Source organism: Neoarius graeffei, chromosome 1, assembly GCF_027579695.1.
Source record: "Neoarius graeffei isolate fNeoGra1 chromosome 1, fNeoGra1.pri, whole genome shotgun sequence".
NCBI classification, from domain to species: domain Eukaryota; kingdom Metazoa; phylum Chordata; class Actinopteri; order Siluriformes; family Ariidae; genus Neoarius; species Neoarius graeffei.
Genome location: NC_083569.1, coordinates 23,603,211 through 23,614,477, shown reverse-complemented (window position 1 = coordinate 23,614,477; position 11,267 = coordinate 23,603,211). Strand labels below are relative to the sequence as shown.

At 44.5% G+C, this 11,267-nt stretch overlaps 1 non-coding gene across 1 annotated transcript; it reads left to right on the top strand.

Annotated features, from left to right (window-relative positions):
* The first annotated feature begins 7,948 nt into the window (after positions 1-7,948).
* On the top strand, positions 7,949-8,062 carry LOC132896326 (U5 spliceosomal RNA). Its single transcript, XR_009656000.1, has one exon. It is a non-coding gene; the product is annotated as a U5 spliceosomal RNA (small nuclear RNA).
* Positions 8,063-11,267: the final 3,205 nt, after the last annotated feature.

Genomic DNA, 11,267 nt, shown 5'->3' with positions numbered 1-11,267 from the left:
ACTGCGTGTCGGGAACCACTTACTCTATCCTCACTTGGCGTTCTGAAAAACGGCATAACAAAAGTCTGAAAACTCCGAAGCCCCGACAGTAACAAAGGACTGCTTTGAAATAATTCAAATTACGTGAGGATTTATCAGTGGTTAGACATTAAATTGATGCTTTCCTGTGGAGCTTAAGAAAGCGCAAAAGAAAGCAACGAAGCAAACCGGGTGAGTCGCATTTCTCTTGGAAGTGTTTATAGCCACTTGAATAACTTCAAACGTGAAAAGGACTAAATTGCAGTGATTGAGAACTGTACAAACTAATCACAATGTCAGACAAAGAGAGTGAGATGGCGGAATATCCAGCCGATATGTTAGAAACCCGAATCGCCTCGCGCAGAGGGAAATTGAGTGTCTGCACAAGACGAATTAATGAGATACGGACATTGCTTGCGCAAAATGTTGATGTGGCACATGTAGATGATAATGTAAGGACATTGCTCTTAAGCATTGAAGGCTTTAAAGCCGCGCACAAATTAGTGCAATAAATGATGGACGATGAGGAGTTGGAAAGTGAAAATGACTGGTTTGAAACCAAGATGTAGGACATCCAGCACTTCCTCAAAGAAGTTGATTCATGGAAGAACGAGCAGCGAAAATTGCAGTCGCTAGTCAGGCCAGAAGACAGTATTTCGGTTGCTTCTAAGACCTCTAAAACATCCAGAACTTCATCGGCAGCAAAGATGGCATTAGCCGAGAAGGCAGCATTACACTACGTTCACACTGCAGGCTGAAGTGACTCAAATCCAATTTTTTCGCCCATGTGACCTGTATCTGATCTTTTATTGACAATATGAACGACACAGATCCGATTTTTTCAAATCCGACCCAGGCCGTTTGGATATGTGGTCCTAATTTCGATTCCTATCCGATCTTTTCATATGCGACTTCAGTCTGAACCGCCAGGTCGCATTCATCCGACTTGCACGTCATCAACAAGCCACAAACATCACTATTCTGCGCTGAAGTAGGCGGTGGGTCTCTCAAAAAAAGTTACAACAACATGGCGCATGACATCAATACGACTCCGCACCCACACGTTCCTTTGAACGGAGGTTGCAGTCACTACCCCGCAGAACACCTGAGCCAAAACCCTTGCCCTCTTCCTTCTCAACCTCCTCCTTAACATCAGGCTATTGTGCATGTTCTGGCTCCGTCGCAACAACAACTGCATCATCGCCAGGTACTCCATGCTGGCTACTGTCATACACAGGAAACTTTAGATTACTTCCGTAAACACTGGCCATGCTCACTGCGTGTGACATCGTCGTATCCTGCAATGCACATGCGGAACACTTTTAGGTCGCTTTTCGTTCATACTGAGGATCACATACAAGTCGCATATATTTGTTAATGTGAACGACCTCACAAAGAAATCGGATTTCACAAAAAAATCGGAATTGAGTATTAAGCCTTGCAGTGTGAACGTAGTGTTAGAGGCGTGTAGTAAGGCGCTGCCAGCACTGCACGTGCTGCAAATGGAGGAGATGGCTCTTAAATCTAAGCGCGAGAGCTTGGAGCTACAAATGCAGATGGCAGAGACAAACGCTAAACTGAAGGCGCTCAGTGACAGTGAGGAACAAGAGGATGCAATGAATGCATATTTGGAATCCAGCAAAGCACAACCCGTGGAGCCAACTCCGCCGGACGTGTCTGCCCTTGAATTTGCGCCTGTGGCAACTGTTCCAAAAACACCGCTTCAACGGGCGGTACGTCAACTACACAGCAGCTCCATGGATACTGGAGCTGCCACCAGGAACCAACGGACACCACAGGGAGTAACGAACACCAGTTCTACAGACACGGAGCTGCTGCATAGACAGAGGGAGATTACTGAAATTGTGGTGAGGCAACAAAATCTTTCATTCCTACCCAAAAGAGATGTGCTTGTTTTTAGTGGTGATCCTTTGTCATTCCAACCTTTCATTCTGGCTTTTGAACACTCAATTGAGAAAAATACAGATGATTTTCGAGATAGACTGTATTTCCTGCAGCAGTACACTGACGGTCCAGCCAAAAATATTGTGCGAAGCTGCATGCATATGGTTGCCCGCCAGGGCTACGATGAGGCAAAAAGGCTACTGAAAAAACATTTCAGGAATGAAACAAAAATTGCAAATGTATACCTGAACAAGGCTCTTAATTGGGCACTTTTAAAACCTGATGATGGAAAGGCTCTGCTTGAATATGCACTGTATTTAAGGGAATGCCTTAATGCCATGCAAAATTTGGACCATTTAGATGAACTGAATGTGGCATCCAATCTAAAGCTTCTGGTCTCCAAATTGCCCTACAAACTGCGTGAACGCTGGTGAACTGCAGTATACGAAACATCCCAGCAGAACAACACTCGAATTAAATTCCGCCACCTTGTGGAGTTCTTAGATCGCCAAGCGAATATCTTGCTCCACCCAGTCTTTGGTGACATCAGAGATGCTTCAGCCTCTAAACCAGTCTCAAAGGCCAAACCGAGCACAAAGACTCTGAAAGGTGGTAGCAGCTTTGCAACCTCTGTCGCGTCAGCTGATGCTCAGGTGGTTCAGTCAGCTAAAACACAGCAAACCACCAATTGTGTTTCAAGTTCATCATCATGTAGCTTCTGCTCGGGTAAGCATGCCATCTCTGACTGTGAAAACCTAAAAGTATAGACACATGAACAAAAATTGGACCACCTAAAGAAAAATGGGCACTGCTTTGGGTGTTTAAAGAAAGGCCATCTCAGCAAAAACTGTGTGAAAAGAGCCATATGTGACCTGTGTAAGTGCAATCACCCCACCCTACTATACATTAACAGTGTGGAGGCTGTCAAGACACAAACATCTGTCAACAGTGCGCTGATCTCAGCTAGTTATGCTACAGGGGCCAGTCACTGTGTATTGGCTATTGTGCCAGTACAAGTCAAGGCAGCCAAGGGGTCTAAAACCATCAAGACCTATGCGTTCCTTGACCCAGGCAGCTCAGCAACCTTCTGTTCTGACAACATCATGCGCCAACTCAACGTCAACGGGCGCAGGACTAAGGTCGTGCTGAGAACAATGGGACAGGAGCAGATGGTGAGGTGTCATGAGCTCACAGGACTGGAAGTGGGCAACATTGATGGTAGTGTGTTCATTCAGTTACCCACAGTGTACACGCAAGCCAAAATCCCTGTGTCAAAAAACCACTTGGTTACACCTGACGACCTCAAGAGATGGCCGTACCTAAGTGGCATAACACTGGACAGCATTAATGCTGATGTAGAACTACTGATTGGCATGGATGTATCTAAGGCAATGGAACCATGGGAAGTCCTAAATAGCCAAAACAATGGACCATACGCAGTCAAGACACTACTTGGATGGGTGGTGAATGGTCCACTCAGTTCTTGCTCTGCTGTGGAAAGAAGTGGAAAACAGTCCATCACAGTCAATCAAATCTCATTGGAGAACATCAAGGATATGCTCATGAGGCAGTACAACCACGATTTCCCTGAAAAAGAATCTGAGGAGAAAAATGAGATGTCTGTTGAGGACAAAAGATTCATAGACATGACAACAAGGTCAGTCATGCTCAAAAATAACCACTATTACTTGCCTTTACCTTTTCGTGATGAACATGTCACTTTGCCTGATAACCAGCAGATGGCGGCACAACGAACAGTGAGTCTGTCAAGAAGATTCAAAAGGGATTCTGCTTATGCAAACGAGTACAAAACATTCATGGAGGATGTGCTCAGCAAAGGCTATGCAGAAATGGTGCCAGCCAGCCAGGTGCAAAGAAATGACGGCATGACCTGGTACTTGCCACATCACGGCGTGTACCACAAGCAGAAAGGCAAGCTGCGAGTTGTATTTGACTGTTCTGCTTCTTTCAAGGGCAAATCGCTGAATACAGAACTTCTTCAGGGTCCGGACCTGGTGAACCCACTGCTGGGTGTTCTGTTGAGATTCAGAGCAGAGAGGATTGCTGTAATGGCTGACATCGAAGCAATGTACTACCAAGTTCGTGTACAGAAACATCACTGTGACTTTCTCCGATTCCTCTGGTGGCCACAGGGGGACACGAGCAAGCCATTGGAAGTATACAGGATGAAGGTTCATCTCTTCGGTGCCGTGTCATCACCAAGCATCGCCAACTTTGCCCTGAAACGAACAGCAGTTGACAACGCAGAGCAGTTCAGTGCAAAAACACGACACAATCAAGCACAGTTTTTATGTAGATGATTGTCTCCAGTCCATGGCTTCTGTGGCAGAGGCAATACAGCTTACGCAGGACCTCAGGGAAGCATGCACCCTCGGAGGATTCACCCTGAACAAGTGGGTGAGCAATAGCTGTGAAGTCCTTGCCACAATACCTGAGAGTCACAGAGCCACGCTTGTGAAACAGCTTGATCTGGACAGAGAAAAAACACCTCTTGAAAGGGCCCTAGGAATCCAGTGGAATATTCAGAAGGACACACTCACCTTTAAAGTTGCCAACAAGACCACAGCACTCACAAGGCGAGCTATCCTTTCTGTCGTGAGCTCCATCTACGACCCATTGGGTTTCCTAGCACCCTTCATTCTTAAAGCTAAGCAAATTCTGCAGAAACTGTGCATTGAAAAGTGTGAATGGGATGAACGCATTCCAGACGAACTCTCCAAGACGTGGCAAAGATGGATGACTGAACTGAATCAGCTGCACAGAGTCGAAGTAGACAGGTGCGTAAAACCTGAGGGTTTCGGCCCAACAAAGACTGTTCAGTTACACCATTTCTGTGACGCCAGTGAAGCAGGTTATGGAATGGTGACTTACCTCAGTCTCACAAACAGCTGTGGAGACATTCACATTGCTTTTATACTGTAATGGCAAAATCCAGAGTCATGCCACTTAAACAGATGACTATTCCCAGACTGGAGCTTGCTGCTGCAACACTGGCAGTGAAAGTGGACAAAATGCTTCAGAAAGAACTGCATATGAACTTGCAGGACTCCACTTTCTGGACTGACAGCACAACCATGCTGAAATACATCCACAACAAAACCAAAAGATTCCGCACATATGTTGCCAACAGGATTACAGTAATACATAGCCTCTCTCAGGTACACCAGTGGAGGTATGTCAGCACAAAGGACAATCCGGCAGATGATGCCTCACGTGGACTCCATATTGAACCACTGCTGATGTCCACTAGATGGCTCCATGGCCCTCACTTCCTCTCAAGAGGGGAATCTGAGTGGCCTGATACACCTGAGGATCTGAGCTACATACCCACCTGTGATGCAGAGGTAAAAACCATTGTTACTGTCAGTCGTGTACAACTGGAAACTAATGTAACTTCTTCCCTGATTCAGTACTTTTCATCTTGGAAGAAGCTCCTTAGGGCTGTAGCCTGGCTGCTGAAGCTGAAACGCATCCTTCTGCTCCGAAGTAGAAAAGGAGACAATATGACATCCAAACTTAAAGGTGAGCAACAATGTTTAAATGTGGATGATCTGGACGAAGCAGAAAATGCAATAATTTGCTATGGACAGCAATGTTATTTCAATGCTGAGCTCCATCTCCTAAGAAAAGGCATGCCAGTGAACACGGACAGCTCCATATTGAAACTAGACCCAATACTGGAGGAAGGCATCCTGAGAACTGGGGGCAGGCTGAGTCAATCGTCCATGCCGGTGAGTCTAAAAAACCCAATTATTCTTCCTAAAGACTCGCACGTATCCAAACTCATCCTGCGTGACATACATCACCAAGTAGGACATGCAGGAAGAAACCACATGCTCTCCAGGCTCAGGCAAAGGTTCTGGCTTTCCTCTGCTAATTCCTCTGCAAGATCTGTCATTAAGTCTTGTGTGTTTTGTAGGAAAATACAGGCCAGAGTTGGAGTCCAAAAGATGGCAGACCTGCCAATGGAACGAGTCACTCCAGACTTACCTCCCTTTTCTCATGTAGGCATTGACTACTTCGGACCTATTGAGGTCAAAAGGGGCCGTTCCCTTGTGAAGAGATGGGGTGTTATTTTTACCTGCCTGGCGAGCAGGGCTGTTCACCTGGAAGTGTCGAGTATGCTCAACACAGACTCCTGCATTAACGCTATACGGCGTTTCCTTTGCAGGAGAGGGCCAGTGCTCACCATTCGAACTGACTGTGGTAATAACTTTGTTTGTGCTCAGAAAGAATTACAGGCTGCTGCAGACCAGTTAGACCACCAAAGAATCCATGATGCTCTGATGACCCACCACATCAAATGGCTGTTCAATCCTCCCTTTGCTGCACACTTTGGCGGTGTGTGGGAGCGACTCATCAAGCTGGTGAAAAAGGTACTCCTGTCAGTCCTAAAGCAACAGACACTTGATGATGACATGCTGCACACAGCCCTCTGTGAAGTGGAGTCCATCCTCAATGACAGACCCATAACAACTGTATCCAGTGACCCAAATGACCTTGACCCACTGACTCCCAACCACCTGTTGCAGCTGAACACCAAACCCCTGGTGTCTTCGACAGAAATGATCGGTACAGCAGAAGGAGATGGAGGCAGGTGCAATACCTGGCCGACCTCTTCTGGAAGCACTGGACAGCTGAATACCTCATGCTGATGTAGCAGTGGCAGAAATGGACTAGTGCCAAAAGAAACTTCAAAGAAAACGACGTGGTGGTCATCGTAGATCCAACATCGCCAAGACGCTCCTGGCCTTTGGGCAGGGTGCTGAAACCTTCACAAGGCCCTTTGACCCTGGCAAGGAGCGTCATGGTGAAAACTAAGACCAGCATCATCCAGAGGCCGGTCGACAAGCTGTGCTTGATCTTAGAAGCTGAGGAATCGGCTTAAAGGTCTGGCTGATTCTGCCAGGCCCATGAGCTATGAGCTCCATGTCTTTGCACGCACCCACATATCCTGACAAACCTACATACTTTGATTGCGTGCCCACACATCAGCCCATACATGCATACATGGACTTTCACTTATACAGCACATCTACACTCATTGCTATGCACATACATGGACTTCTCACTCATGCAGCACACTAACACATTGACTCCCAAGAGTCAATGGACTGCGTTTTTTGGACACCTTTTTTTCCTTTTTGGGACCCATACCCATGGACTTTGGGGGGGATTGGGCTCACTATGAACCCTATGGACTTTGGGTTTAAAAAAAAAAAAAAAAAAACACAAAAAAACCCAGAAATTACAAAAAAAAATATCTGTATTGTCACGTATTGTAAAATTTCACTCTTAAACACTGTTTGAAACTGATGATTTGATTTTGTGACATCAGTTAGGTACTATGTATTTTGACTAGCACGTTATGGCTCCATATATTGTTTGTTTATTGTAATTGTCATCACGTAGTATTGACAATTAGGGGCCAGTGTGTTGGAGCCATATTTATATTCAACTTAGGTTTGTAAAACATGTTGCCATATAGTTACTCAATGCATTTTTATTTAGTTATATAACTTATTTTGTTCGTTATACTTACCAGATGTATACCTGCCTACCTGAAACTTTAACTGATTTCTTGCCACATGACTGCGGACACGCCCCATAGACGTGCCGATGGCGCGAAGCCTGATATTTAATTAGTGCTTCCGGCTTGTGTTTGCTAGGATGGCAGTAGATAGGAAAAGTTTTCAGACCGCAGAAACCCAGGAACTCAAGACGTAATTACTGTTAGAAATACTTTGCTTTACTTTCTTTGTTTGCAACTGGAAAGAGAACCGGACTGGATGGAATAAAAAACAACACCGACTTTACTTCATCTTTTCCGTGAGTGCTTAATTGACTGCGTGTCGGGAACCACTTGCTCCATCCTCACTTGGCGTTCTGAAAAACACCATAACAGGGTTTCTGTCCCCACCAATGTTAATACCAAACCTGCGCCCTTGGCTGAGAGTCTCACAGCCTCCAATCCAGTGTCACTAACCTGATCCAGTGTTCAGTGCAGCTCAGGTTTCTCTTCACTGACCGCAAATCTTTCACCTTTTACTAAACATTTCCGGGGAGAGGGATGTTAATGAGCTCAGCTTATTTTTGCAGGCTTTGCTCTGGTAGAGCTGGACATGTTTCATGGTCAAATGTTAGAAATATCGAGCCTTTTGCATGGAAACCACACACACACACACACACGGTGACGTCTCTCTTCAAAAGGATCCAGCTGTTGGGGGCGGAGTCTAGCTGTGTTCACCTTTCTGGAGTTTAATATTTGGAAGTGGTTTATTTAAAGCTGTTGACTACAGCAAGCTATTGCTTTTTGGCTAAGATCAAGTGTGGTATGTTTTTATCAGCTTATATATGTTTTGTAAATAAGTGTTTTATTAAGCAAATTTTTATAACAGAGAGCTAAAATAGGGGCTTGTTCTATAGTATTGAAGTGTCTCCAAGAATGGAGTTTTTGTTCAAGAAAGATACCTTTTTTTCTTTAGTAGATGATTTCAATGTTTGGTATGTTTTCCTTATAAGAAGAGTAGCGAGATATTTTACAGTGAGAAATTAGTGTTAGGGCTGGCTTTTACTATTCTATGCATCTTCATGGTGTTGGAGTAGTTCTAGAAATAGTCATCTTAAAAAAAATTCTTTCTTTGCTTGGTTTAACTTTTCTCCATGCTCAACAAGTAACTGGACTGTTAGTCTGCAGTAATTCTTTTCTCTACTTTTTCATTAAACAGATCACACAACACCCCCTACCCCTTCTTTTTTATTTATTTACTTTATCTATCTATCTATCTATCTATCTATCTATCTATCTATCTATCTATCTATCAAGAACGCTTGTTGGCCATACATTTCTCTGCCTGTTTGTAATGGCTAACAAATGGCCCTTTTCCACTACCCTTTTTCGGCTCGCTTCAGCTCGCTTCAGCCCGACACGGCTCGCGTTTCGACTACCAAAAACCAGCACGACTCAGCTCGCTTCAGCCCTACTGGGCACCCAAAACTCGCACCGTTTTGGGGTAGGGCTGAAGCGAGCCAAACCGTGCTGAGTGGGGCTAGGGGCGTGAGCAGACACTCCCCTGTGCACTGATTGGTGAGGAGGAGTGTCCTCACACGCCCACACACGCCCCGCGAGCACGCTGGGATCTGTATAAATAAACACCATCTGTAAACACCGTAAACCCGGAAGAAGAAGAATTACGAAGAAGATTAGCAAGAAAAGAAGATGGAAGACCAACCCAAGCGAGGAAAGGCCAGCCAGTGGTCCATCGTGGAGACACAGACGTTTCTCTGTGTTGTGGCTGAGGGGCATATCCAGAAAAATCTCGACGGTGCTACGTGCAATGAGAGGGTGTTCCAGGAGATATCCCGGCTGATGTCGGAACACGGTTATCCCCGCACCGTGGTTCAGTGCCGGGATAAACTGAAGAAACTAAAAAGTGAATATAGGCAAGTGAAGGACCACAACGGACGAAGTGGGGCCAGCCGAAAGCGGTGGAAATGGTACGACCAGATGGACGCTATCTACGGCCACCGTCCGGCGAACCAGAGGGATACGGGTCTTGACACCGCAATGTCTTTTTTGGAGGCGATAGATAATGGTAAGTCACGTTTCAATTATTTTTGAGTTACCAATAGCTGCTAGACTTGGTGCGGTTTTAAACACTTTAACAACAAATGCATAGGATACTACATACCAAGCAGTATTGCAGTGTTGTGATGTGTGAACTACGTGTGTGTCTTTTGCTCTGCCATTTGAGTTAGCAATAGCTGTTACCCCATACGAAAAAGAACAGTAAAGAACTTATAAGAATTTACCACTGTCTTAGTAGTAAATCCTTAAGGATTTATAAATAAATAATATATGCCATGTATGATTTACTCCTGAAAGTGGCCCCTTTTGCATTTTCCTCATACAAATTTTTTATGAAAATCTAGTATGTATGAAGTGAACATTGTGCATGGTTTTTACAGATAATGTGTATGATGAATTACACCGTCTTTGTATGCTTCATGTAATGTTTGTAGTTTTAAATTATATTTTACAGTTTAAAATGCATATGCCTTTTATATGTAAATCCACATGGATTTACATATAAAAGGCATATACATTTTAAACTGTAAAATATAATTTAAAACTTTTACAGTTTAAAATGTATATGCCTTTTATATGTAAATCCATGTGGATTTACATATAAAAGGCATATGCATTTTAAACTGTAAAATATAATTTAAAACTACAAACATTACATGAAGCATACAAAGACGGTGTAATTCATCATACACATTATCTGTAAAAACCATGCACAATGTTCACTTCATACATACTAGATTTTCATAAATTTGTATGAGGAAAATGCAAAAGGGGCCACTTTCAGGAGTAAATCATACATGGCATATATTTATTTATAAATCCTTATAAGGATTTACTACTAAGACAGTGGTAAATTCTTATAAGTTCTTTACTGTTCTTTTTCGTATGGGACACGTTGGTGTGGTTTTTAACACAACAACGAATGCATAGGATAGTACATACCAAGCAGTATTGCAGTGTTGCCATGTGAGAACTACATGTGTGTCTTTTGCTCTGCCTTATTTTCATACACCTTTTTTTCTCCCCCCAAAGACTTGGTTGAGGAGGAGTCCGCCTCGGAACTGGCATCCACCTCAGAACTGGCGCCTACCTCGGAACAGTCCGAAAATGTTACTCCCTCCCTGTCTGCGGACTTCACACCTGCAGGAGTTTCGACACCGGCGTCGGAACCGCAAGTGCTGGCTGTGAGCGCTCCACGTCCTCACGCTGGTATGTGCAATCTAAACATACATCTTGTCTTGTTGTCACAACGAATTGCCTGAATAACTTTACGTGTACAATTCCATTGACTTGTATTCTGGGTTGCAACACAACGCATTTCAACAGTAGCCGCTTCACAAGTGGTCACAATAGTTCTGGGTACTCAAATCAAACTCAGTCACACCACCAGAAACACTCTGCCACTCCTGTAGAAAATCAGGCATAACATGAAGACATACAGCATTGTAATCTCTAACAAAAGTGAGCTGGCCAGCCTACATTATATGTTTGGTATGGTCTCACTGGTTGCAAAGGAATCACTGCATGAAAAATGTCTACTGCCCCCCATTTATATGTTTCTCTTTGAATTTCTCCATTGTTTAGGAAGGAGGAAAAGGAGCTTGTTCCAGGAACAGGGCACTGTACTGCGTGAGCTGCAGGCATCCTCAGAGGCCCAGCGCGAACGCCATGAGGCGCAGCGTGTGGCCCAGCGCGAACGGCATGAGGCCCAGCGCGAACGGCGTGAGGCCCGGCG